Below are 9,646 nucleotides of genomic sequence, written 5' to 3'. Positions count from 1 at the left end.
GCATGGCTTGTGTTCTGTGGTTTCTATTGGTTCCCTGAGGAAAGCGTCATCTGCTCACAGGCTGCCTGGGCCTGAATACCTTTTTGTCTTTTGATGACTTGCCACTGATCAGCTGAACCCAAGGTGAAAGGACGGTACCTGCATCTTACAAGGTCAGACGATGGTAAACGCCTGTAATGCCAGCACTCAGGCTGAGGTAGGAGAACTGTGCATTTGAGGTCAGCCTAGGCTACATTCTGATACTGTCTCAAAGACAAGAAAAGAGGGCTGGGAGACAGCTTGCTTGGCCAAAGAATTTGCCTTTCAATCATGGGGACCAGAGTTTGATCCCAGAATATTGTTGGCACATGTCTTTAATCCCATCACTTGGGAGGCAGAGGCAGGTGGATCTCTCAGTTTGAGGCCAGCCTGGTCTACAGAGTGATTTCTAGGACAGCAAGGGATACACAGAAAAACCCTATTTCAGAAAAAAAGAAGCAGCAAAGCTAATAAATGACACCAAGTATTGCAATCATTAAAAATATTGCCTAGACAAGTAATGTGCAGCCGGGCGGTGGTGGTGCACGCCTTTAATCCCAGCACTCGGGAGGCAGAGGCAGGCGGATCTCTATGAGTTCAAGGCCAGGCTGAACTGACAGCCTCCAAAACAATACAGAGAAACCCTGCCTCGTAAAACCAAAAAAAAAAAAAAAAGACAAGTAATGTGCACTTGGGGGGCTGAGTCTGGTGGATCCCTAGCTAGCCAGACTAGCTACTTGGTGAGCTTCAAGCCAGTGAGAGACGCTGCCTCAAACAAAAGGGTGGACACTGACAAACAACAGCCAACGTTGTTGCCCGTTGGCCCCAACACACATATACCCATGTGCATATACATGCACACAAACACACCAAAAAATCATCTCATACAAAATGGAGATTTGGCTCAGCTAGCAAAGTGCTTGCTTGCATACATGACAACTTGTGTTAAATCATCTGCCCTAGGGATGGTGTGCATGCCTGTAATCCCAGCACCTGGGAGGGGAAGGCAGGAGGATCCAAAAGTTCAAAATACTCTTCATTACAAAGCAAGTTCAAAACTAGCCTGTAATACGTGAAATCGTGTCTCAAAAACAGCGAAAAAGAGGATCCATGGGCTGGAGAGATGGCTCAGTAGAGCACTGACGATTCTTCCAGAGGACCTGGGTTCAATTTCCAGCACCCACATGGCAGCTCACAGCTATTTGCAGCTCCAGTTCTAGAGGACCCAACACCTTCACACATACATGCAGGCAAAGAACCAATGCATATAAAATAAAAATTATTAAAAAGACATGATCTTATAGATCTGATAAATGGTTAAATCATAACAAAAGGGGGGTGAGAGGTAACCGACCCGTGCAGAGCAGAGAGAGAGAAGATATCAGAGAGAGACAGAGAGACAGAGAGAGATGAGAGTAAGAGAGCGTAAGCAGGCAGGGGTCAGTCCTTTTAAAGGGGTCCTTTGCACCTGCTTGGTTCTCAAAGAACTCTGGGCTGGCCAGAGTGTTGCCTGAGTGCATCCTGCCAGGTAACAGGGCAGGCCAGAGTAATGCCTGAACCTTTCACAAGCTGCTCCATATGCAGACTTCCTCAGCTTCTGCCTTCCTGCAGGGCAATGAGGCAGCAGAAGATCAAAAGTAGCCCATGCTTGCAATTCCAGCCCAGCGTGGTGGCACACGCCTGCAATCCCAGCAGCTGAGAGGTAGAGGCAGGAGGACCAAGACCCCAAGACCATCCTTGGTTACTGTATTTCAGTGAAGAGACACTATGACCAAGGCAACTCTTAAAAAGGAAGTCTTTAATTGAAGGCTTGCTTACAGTTTCAGAGGTTTAACCCATTATCACCACAGTGGGAAGCATGACAGCCTGCAGGCAGAAACGGTGCTGGAGAAGCAGCTGAGAGCTACATCCTAATTCAAACGCTGAGCGAGAGACTCTGAGCTGAGCACGGGCTTTTAAAACCTCAAAGCCCATCCCCAGTGACACACTTCCTCCAGCAAGGCCACACCTCCTAATCCTTCCTAACAGCGCCACTCCCTGGTGACCAAGGATTCAAATCCACGAACCTATGGGGAACATTCTCATTCAAACCCCCACAGCTACATAGCAACTTTGACGTCTGCCTGGGCTACATGAAGCCCCATCTCAACAACAACAACAAAATCCAAAAAAAAAAAAAAAAAAAGCAAGCTTGACTTTAATCTGGGCATGGTGGCATATACTTACAATACCAGCATTTGGGAGGCTGAGGCAGGATGATTTCAAGTTCAAGGTCAGCTTGAGCTACACAGATAAACCTAAACTCAAATTTTTTTTCAACAGCTAGTATTTTATTCAGATAGCAGTTCTCATTACATGTGGTCCAAGAACATTCAAATGAAAAACTCAAGTAAAATCTGATGTCAAAGATCAACCTTCAAACATCACAGCCAATGATGCCGCGTTTGCCTATGATCTCTCCGATATAAAACCACATCCACACCTCAGTGGCCACCAAACCATTCAGCATAGTTCCCTTAACTGTACGCTGTTTGAAGCTACCAGTTTTAGCACTTTGAATTATTTTCCTAATACTCTGAATAGCTGTAGGGAATTCAGCAGGAGTTGGGGGGGAACAGCTCAACCTTGGCGTATTGCCAAAATGTCACTAATTGAGGCTTTGAGTAAATCATGAAAGTGGTTACTAGTGCCGGGGTCTTCTCCTTGGAGTTACAGACAAACTTGGCCATGGTCTAGGGTGGATGGTTCCTTATCTCAATTTTTTTAATTAAAAAAAAAGCAATAATGAGGATAAACCAGGGCTCTGGACCCATTTGACCATGGATTACTTCTTTTTCTACTAAAATGCCAGATAGCTGTGGATGCTATTTCTCTAGTAAAGGGAGGGCAAGCAGAATTTCTTATAGCTTTGAAAAAGGGTTGTCAACCTTCCATCAATGGGCCCGGAATAAAGAAGGATCACAAAACAGACAAGCCTTCAAGGGGTAATAAATCCAGAGCGCTTAAAATCTATTGTACTGCCCTGGCCAAAGCAGATACTGAGAGCTAAGCAATTACCTGGAAGCCAGAGTCCAAATTGGCTCCAAAATTAGTACAAATAGTCATGGGGATAAAGTTCTAGATTTTACCTGTGAGCTCACGAAGAAGGCTGGAACCTTTGCTCCAGGGTTTAAAGGCAAACATGAAGCATTTTTAAAATGTGTTAAGGCCGGGCGTTGGTGGTGCACGCCTTTAATCCCAGCACTTGGGAGGCAGAGGCAGGCGGATCTCTGTGAGTTCGAGGCCAACCTGGTCTACAAGAGCCAGTTCCAGGACAGCCTCCAAAGCCACAGAGAAACCCTGTCTCGAAAAACCAAAAAAATAAAAAAATAAAAAAATAAAATGTGTTAAAAAAAAAAACCACTGGAGCCTTAGGATCAGTGGAAGAGCACTTGTCAAGAGCACAAGGCTCTGAAGAAAGGAAGGGAGGGAGAGAGGGAGGGAGGGAAGGAGGGAGGGAGAGAGGGAGGGAGGGAGAGAAGGGAGGGAGGGAGGGAGGGGGAAGGAGGGAGAGATGGAGGGAGGGAGGGAGGGAGAGAGGGAAGGAGAGATGGAGGAGGAGAGAGGGAGGGAGAGAGGGAAGGAGAGAGGGAGGGAGGGAGAGGGAGGGAGGAGGTCAGTGGGAACTGAGAGTGGCCTGGAGTTTCTAGGATGAGGGAGGGAACAGTGGAGAGTGACTAGTCAGTTAATACAGGTGTCACTTTAGAGGAAAATGTTTTGAAATTAGGGAGGAGGTGGCTGTACACCACTCTAAGCACACCAAATCTGTCTTTTGGGTTTTTTTCTTTTTTCTTTAAATTAGAAATAAGCTTGCTTCACATGTCAATCCCAGCTCCCTCTCCCTCCCCTCTTCCCCCGCCCCCTCACCAGGCCCTTCAGCCCCCGACTCAATCTCCACTCCATTCCCAGCGAGGGTGAGGCCCTCCATGGTGGATCTCCAGAGTCTGTTATTTCGTTCAGGGCAGGGCTTAGGCCCTCCCCCCAAGAGTCCAGGCTGAGAGAGCATCCCTCACTGTGGGATGGGCACTCAAAGTCTATTTGTATGCCAGGGATAAATACTACCCAAGGCACCAGATTGCCTAGGCCTCCTCACTGACACCCACATTCAGGGGGTCTGGATCAGTCCCATGCTGTCCTCACAGCCATCAGTCTGGGGTTCATGAGTTCCCCCTTGTTCAGGTCAGCTGCTTCTGTGGATTAAACCAACCGGCTCAGTCTTGACCCCTTTGCTCATCACTCCTCCCTCTCTGTCACTGAATTCCAGGAGTTCAGTTCAGCATTTAGCTGTGGGTGTCTGCCTCTGCTTCCATCAGTCACTGGATGAGGTTTCTGTTTCCCAGACTCTCTGGCAGTGGGATTGTAGGCTGGCACTGTCTTTTGGGTTTTTAAGACAGGGTCTCCCTATGTAGTACAAGTAGCCTCAAGTTCAGGATCCTCCTGCCTCAACTTCCTAAGTACTGGAAAATTATAGAGACATACCACCACACCAAGCTTCTGAATCATTTACTTTAAGATGAGTGACTTAAGCAAAGCATGGTGGTGCACACCTTTAACCCCAGCACTGGGAGGCAGAGAGACAGATCTCTATGAGTTTGAGGCCAGGCTGGTCATACTGGCTCCAGGTCTGTCTCAAATAAATAGGTAAAATGCTTCATTGCATTTTTGTGTATGGAGGAGGCTGATGTGCACGTGTGTGCATGTGCGGGCCTGAGTGTGGTGTTAGGTGACTTTTTTTTGGTGGCTCTCCCCTTATATATGGAGACGGGCTGCCACTGAACCCAGATCTCATGCTGTGGTTGACCAAACTGGTCAGCTTGCTCCAGGTTCCTGTCTCTGCCTCCTGTGTGCTGATTACAAGCTGGCCATCTTCTGACCCAACTTTTTACTTAGGTTCTGGGGACAGAATCAAGCACCCACAAGCCAACTCCCCAGTCGTAAAAAGATTGCTTTTCGAGTTATGCAAATTTGAACTCAATTATAAAAACTCATCAATAGGGAATTTACGAAATTATCAGGAAAAAAAAAGGTCATGCAAGCCTAGTGAGCCTTCTGCTCCAGCTGAGACCATTGTATTCAGCTGCCTTCCCCTGGGCCCACCCCAGGTAGAAGGAATCCCTTTAGGACAGCAGAAAGCAGACCCAATAAGAGTATTGACTTTAAATTAAAACCTGGAATAAAAGCCAGAAGTCACCCTGGATGTAGCGGAAGAAAACATAACGGGCAATGTTGCTTACTTCTGAGTTCCCAATACTGCTTTCAACTGTTTCTTTCAGTATAATATCACCAGACATCTCCCAGGTCCTGAAAAACATCTAACTGCAAGATTACACCTTTTTTCTTCTAACCAAATAAGCCCGTGCACCTGAAAGCAAATACAGCCATCTAAAATGAAAACAACTCACAGGTTGAGCTCATGAGCTGTTAAAACAGAGCACACATGTAAAATATTTTCTTCATAGAAACCACTATATTGCCTTTGTAACGTTTTCCAATTTGATATGCATATTAGACTGATGCCATCATGCATTTTGCAGTTTCCAAGTATCTCACGTGGATATGCCATTAAATGGAGGAAATGCTGCTGAGCCCTCTGAACAAAGGGCTGTTTTTATTACATTACCATGCTCCCACTGAATCCCTTAGAAGACAAAGAGAATGTTTGCTACAGAGATCAAAGGGCGTCTCTCCTCCTCTATCGATCTCCCAGAAGATAATTGGATTGCTTCTGCATTTAATGCCCCATCTTCCAAGCTTCCTAGCCGGGCAGGGGTGGGGGGACGGGGGGGGGGGGATGATAGCTAAGATTGATAAATCCTTTCTCACAAGACACACACACACAGGGGAGCGGGCATATTAAAACAGTAAGTCACACTGCAGAGTTCTGAAGATTCATGTTTCCGTAGGGCCTTAGTGATTCCTCACAGCTCTTGATACAAAGGGAAAAATGAAGGTTGATCGTGGAGGACTTTCTCATCTCTCTTCCTTACTGGTTCATCTGTAGCTACCAGATGGTCACTGTCTTCGCTGATGAAGCAGGTGGCCTCTGCACAATGTTTGTGACATTTCACTCCAGCTCTCTAATGGGTTCTGTTTTAGACTGCCCAACAAAGTGGAGCCCAGATCACAGAATAAAGGCTAGAAATGTAAATAGGTTTCGTGGGTTGGTGATAACGGCACAGGGCAAAATACTCCCAAAGGAGTATTTTGTTTGCTTGTTTAAGAGCCCACACCTGAGGACTGAAGACATGACTTGGCAGTTATGAGCACTTACTGCTCCTGCACAGGACAGATTCAGTTTCCAGCACCCACCCAGCTCCAGAGGAATCTGATGCCCCCTTCAGGCCACCATGCGCACCTGCATGAACACTCATGCAAAAAATCCTCTCATCGATACACACCTACACAATTATAAAATAAATCTTTTTCCGAGACAGGGTTTCTCTGTGTAGTCCTGGTCTTCCTGGAACTCACTCTGGAGATCAGGCTGGCCTCTAACTCAGAGATTAGCCTGCCTCTACCTCCCGAGCAAGGGGATTAAATGAGTGTGTCACCAAAAATATATTTTTTAAAGAGTCTACATTCTGACTCTCCCCCTCCCTCCCCCAGCTTTTTTTTTTCCAGACAGGACTCCATAGCCCAAACTGGCCTGGAATTTGTTATTTAGCCCAGGTTAGCCTCAAACTCATACTCTTTTTAAAAAGTACCACCTGCCACATGCAGGGTTTATAGGACTATGCCACCAGGTCTGGTTTGGGTTTGGCCCAGGCTGGCCTTCAACTCATGGGTCTTTGGACTCTTATGCTTGTGCAGTCCAAGTTACTGGGACTACAGGTTGAGCCACCAGCATTGCGTATTGAAACAAATTTACCTCACGCAGACTCACCCCAACAAAAGGACCCATACATGATAATAAAGGATTCCTGGCCAGATGCGGTGGTCCATGCCCTTAACCCCAGCATCCAGGAGGCAGAGGTAAGTAGATTTCCTTGTTTAAGGCCAGCCTGACTACATACCAAATTCCAGGTCAGCCAGAGCTACATAGAGAGACCCGTCTCAAAACCAACCTCCTTCAGGGCTAGGCAATGAAGCTTTAGCTCAGTAAAAGGAGCTCCTCTGGCCCCTGGGAGTGTTGGTGGAGCATTCTAGTGCACATGTAAGCACAAGAAGCAAGGTTAGACTCAGAATGAAAGCAGAATGCAGGAGACCCAGCTTCAGAGGCTGAGATGTTAATCCCCAGGCTGTATTTTCACCTCTCCTGCTTACTGGTAAATGTAGGTAGAGCAAGGAAAAAGTAAATGATTCTGTATCAATCTCATATTAATGGATAGATCCCCTTGTGCATTAGGATAGCTGACTCACCAGGTATTGTGGCACAAATCTGTTGTTAGTGCTTGGGAAATTAAGGTAGGAGGACTGAGAGTGTATAGGCTGCAGTGAGAGCCCTCTCAAAAAAAGAAAAACAAAAAAATAAAAAAGCTGGAGTAGGATTGCCATGAATGTAAGTGCTTGGCAGGCTTTCAGGAGATCAATATGGCATTTCGTTTATGAAAAGACTATTAAATCTCTGTAGGAAATTAATTCAGATTTCCCCAGTCTAGTTTTGAGGAGAAACCAACAATCACATTCATTTATACACCACTACATTCAAAAGATAAAACATGAGAACCTTCTCATTCTTGAGACAGGGTATCATGTATCCTGGGCTGATGTCTAAACCTGTCCTGGGCTAGAGAGATGGCTCAGTGGTTAAAAATGTTCACTGCAGCCGGGCGGTGGTGGCGCACACCTTTAATCCCAGCACTCGGGAGGCAGAGGCAGGCGGATCTCTGTGAGTTCGAGGCCAGGCTGGACCAACAGCCTCCAAAACAATACAGAGAAACCCTGTCTCGAAAAACCAAAAAAAAAAAAAAAAATGTTCACTGCAATCTTGAGCACCAGAATTTGGATGTCAGACCTCTGTGACAATCCAAACTTTTAGCAAATGCTTCTAACTTCAACTCTGAAGGATGCAAAGCCCCTTTCTGGCTCCTACCCACAAACAGTAGCATGCACCTGCATACAGAAGTACACACACACAGAGATGTAACACATATACCTTTGGGGGGGGGATGTCATTTTGTTGAGATAGGGTCTATGTAAACCTGGCTGGCCTCAAACTCACAACGTAGACCAGGCTGGTCCCAAACTCACAGAGACACTTCTCCACCACCTGCGTGCTGGGATTATCAGCACATGCCACCTGGCTGGCTTTTATGTATATTTTAAAATCAGATGAGTCAGCAAGTGCTTGCCAGACAAGCACGAGGATCTGAGTTCTATCCGCAGCACCACATGAAGACCTAGACATGGTGGCATGTGCTTGTAACTGAATGCCCAATAGGCAGAGACACGACAGCTCCTGAGGACCACCTGACTTCTGACCCAGATCAAGGGTTTTTCTTATTTTATTTTTACTATTTATCAGGTGTGTGTGTCTGTGTGTGTGAGCATGCCATAGCAAACATGTGGAGGTCAGAACTATTTGTAGGAGCTGGCTCTCCTACTGTGAGTTACAAGGTATTGAACTCAAGTCATCAGGTTTGGAAGCAGGTGATATTACCCAATGAGCCATCTCTCTTTGACCCATAAACCAGGATTTCTAGTATGTGATATTACACAATAAAGGGTTAATTCATCAGGCTTTGATTCCTGTGTACACCTAAGATTTGGGGCCACAGCATGAAGTTTTTGTTTACAATGTAACTGGCCTGTGGGCACGTTCACTAGTGTCTACTTGACTGCTGGTAAAGCTCTGAATACTACAGTGAACTTGTTGGCAAAACATCATACTACTTTCTGAGACTTAAGCACTGTCCTGCATGACAACTGGAATAAGTCAACCAGAAACTTGTGTTGGTTTTCCTCAACTCCAGGAAATGTGCCTATATTCCCCTTGCTGATCTTAATTTACATGCTCTGGCTTTGATAACCCCAAGAATAAAAACTTTGAGCCCTGTAAGCCCTACGAGTGACTCCATGAAACTGAGGATAGCCTTGGAAACCCATAAATAAATGCTGGCATCAGTTGAAGTGGCAATGAGTTCTATAGTCGTCTATTGTCAACAGCATCAAGTGTAAAGGTGCTGATTAAATACCTAGTTATGGTAGTTTAATGTTAATTCAGAGACCCTGTCTTTTGTTTTTAAAAATCCAGTCAAGGGCTGATGAGATGGCTCAGTGGATAAAGATGTTGCCACCAAGCCAGACTACCTGAGTTTGAACCCCTGGACCCACATGGTGAACAGAGAGAAACGATCCTTTGAGTTGGAGCCCCTGGACCCACATGGTGAACAGAGAGAAACGATCCTTTGAGTTGGAGCCCCTGGACCCACATGGTGAACAGAGAGAAACGATCCTTTGAGTTGGAGCCCCTGGACCCACATGGTGAACAGAGAGAAACGATCCTTTGAGTTGGAGCCCCTGGACCCACATGGTGAACAGAGAGAAACGATCCTTTGAGTTGGAGCCCCTGGACCCACATGGTGAACAGAGAGAAACGATCCTTTGAGTTGGAGCCCCTGGACCCACATGGTGAACAGAGAGAAACGAT

The 9,646-nt window shown here is 46.2% G+C and overlaps 1 pseudogene; it reads right to left on the bottom strand.

The window, feature by feature from the left end:
• Positions 1–2,434: 2,434 nt before the first annotated feature.
• LOC101823232 lies at positions 2,435–2,851 on the bottom strand (annotated as a pseudogene).
• Positions 2,852–9,646: the final 6,795 nt, after the last annotated feature.

Source organism: Mesocricetus auratus, unplaced genomic scaffold (genome assembly GCF_017639785.1).
Source record: "Mesocricetus auratus isolate SY011 unplaced genomic scaffold, BCM_Maur_2.0 Super-Scaffold_4256, whole genome shotgun sequence".
NCBI lineage: Eukaryota > Metazoa > Chordata > Mammalia > Rodentia > Cricetidae > Mesocricetus > Mesocricetus auratus.
Note: the sequence above shows the minus strand (reverse complement) of the source record. Positions and strands in the feature narration are given on the sequence as shown.